The sequence below is a fragment of the Canis aureus genome, unplaced genomic scaffold (assembly GCF_053574225.1).
Source record: "Canis aureus isolate CA01 unplaced genomic scaffold, VMU_Caureus_v.1.0 ptg000130l_RagTag, whole genome shotgun sequence".
In the NCBI taxonomy this organism is placed as follows: domain Eukaryota; kingdom Metazoa; phylum Chordata; class Mammalia; order Carnivora; family Canidae; genus Canis; species Canis aureus.
Window position 1 is genome coordinate 10,001 of NW_027554442.1, and position 2,405 is coordinate 12,405.

At 52.8% G+C, this 2,405-nt stretch overlaps 1 pseudogene; it reads right to left on the minus strand.

Annotated features, from left to right (window-relative positions):
* LOC144309617 (uncharacterized) overlaps window positions 1–696 on the minus strand; it is a 4,785-nt pseudogene extending 4,089 nt beyond the window's left edge.
* Between the last annotated feature and the right edge of the window lie 1,709 nt (window positions 697–2,405).

Genomic DNA, 2,405 nt, shown 5'->3' on the forward strand with positions numbered 1-2,405 from the left:
GAATGGACTGGATCTGCGGCTTTGGCTGCGAGCCTCCTTGGATGGTGACGGGACAGGCGAGGACAGGCCCGGACACCCCGCAGGCCCGCCCGAGGGCCTGCTTGGAGCGCACGAACACGTAGGGCACGTTCTTCTCTTCACGCGGCAGGCAGGCAGGCGGGCGGCGGACGGTGCGGGATGATCTCCAGGGGCTCGGCGTCTGCAGCCAGCCATCAGGATGAACTCAGAGATGCCTCTCCACAGAGGGTTTTGGTGGCTTCGTGGGCTCCTTTCCGAAGCTGCTTGTAGTTACGGGACTGCTGAACACGCGTCCAGGAGTTTCTTGGGGAGGTGGGCATCTGCCAGGGGGTAGGCCTTCGGATTCACATCAGCCTCAGTCATCTCTGCGTATCCGCGGTCCCTGTGGGTTTCCTGTAAAAAGACGTGTCCTGGGAGCTACCTATCACCGTCACACTTCATACGGATAACCGGTTTTGTCCCCACGCGCCCCCGCCCCCGCCGCCGTTGGGGTGGGCGGTGGGATGTGCTGTGCTCCCGTCACAGTTTGTGGGCCTGGAATGGTGGTGATCGAGATAGACCCTTCCGCCACCTCATTACAAAGAAACAAGACACGTGTGGTGTCTTGTTAGACCCACAGGCACAGAAAAGAAAAGGAGAACTACTTATCCCCTTGCTCCACCGGGACCCACCCGGATGCCATGCCCATGCCGGAGGGTCCGGGCCCCGAGGGACGGGCGTACTCAACTTTGCTGTGAACTCAACGGATTAGTGGAGTTGTGCCTCTGAGGATTTGTCCACGGAAACTACTTCAAATGATCGATTTTGTCCGTCTCGTGTACTTTTCCTTGTGACGAGCAAGCAGGTTAAAAAAAAAGAAAAAGAAAAAAATGAAAAAAGGGGGGAATCCCTGCGTGGCGCAGCGGTTTGGCGCCTGCCCTTGGCCCAGGGCGCGATCCTGGAGACCCGGGATCGAGTCCCACGTCGGGCTCCCGGTGCATGGAGCCTGCTTCTCTCTCTGCCTATGTCTCTGCCTCTCTTTCTCTCTCTCTCTCTCTCTCTCTCTCTCTCTCTCTCTCTCTCTCTCCCCCCCCGACTATCATAAATAAATAAATAAATAAATAAATAAATAAATAAATAAATAAATAAAAGTCTATAGGTTAAACTTTTACAATAGCTTCCCAAATCTTTGGTGACCTGGAACTTTGAAGGTGTAACTAGCTTAATTGATAAATTGGGTTCAGTTCATCGGATACCTGGCGTCTGTCTTTCCAACAGAAAGGTAAAATACTAAAGTGTGAGTCAGTAAGACACCCAAGGTGGTTTTTTTGTTTTGTGGTGTTGTGTTTTCCTCCCCCACCCCTTGCCCTTTTCTTCCTCCCCCCCCCCTCCCCCCACCTCAGTTTTTGTGTTTCTCTTTTGTCTGATTCAGGAAACCTGCAGATACCTGGGTGTGTCAGTAAACGTGTTTCAGGTTGGTTTGTTCGTTTCTCTTTTCCTTCCTCTTTTTTTTTTTTTAATTTTAATTCACAATTCATCACACACACACACACACACACACACACACACACACACACACACGGGCAGAGGGAGAAGCGGGCACCCTGCAGGACCGCTGAGCCACCCAGGGATCCCCTGTTTCGTGCTTCCTTCACAATTGTATCATACAGGGCAGCCCAGCCCGTGTGGCTCAGCGTTTTAGTGCCGCCTTCAGCCCAGGGCGTGATCCTGGAGTCCCGGGATCGAGTCCCACGTCAGGCTCCCTGCACTGGAGCCTGCTTCTCCCTCTGTGTCTTTGCCCCCCCCCCCCTCTCTCTCTTAAATCTTAAAAAAAAAATTGTGTCCTACATGTTAGGTTTTTACAAAATGAACAGCGGAGAAATAAAAAACCAGCAGAGCCAGGCAGTAGGTAGGAGAGTGCTTTAATGGGGAGCGCTCCTGGGCGAGGTTCCATGACTCGGAGAGGTGGCCAGAGTCAGGGAAGTCGCGCGGGGTTGGGGACTGTGGGGGTTTTGAAGCCTTCTTGGTTCCGACTCTGGATCCGGGTGGGTCCCTAGCCAAATTAGACAAGGGAACACCGTGTCCTTAGGTGATTGGCTGGGAGTAGGGGGGGGATAGTATCAGACGATGGGGAGGGGGCGGGGGCGGTTCCTGGATGGAAAGTTTCGGTTTCCCATCTAGGCTTCGACTCACTGGAGATGATGTGGTGGTCAGGGATGCTTTGACGGGAAGATCAGCCATTTTGACCCAGTTTGAGATGTCCGCCATTTTGGGTGCCCCTGTCTCTCAGCCAGCCCAACAATACATACACAAACACACACACACACACACACACACACACACACGTGTTTCTAAAAACTATCACATGTATTCATACATTTGACAATCTAAGGATTTCTGGTACGATA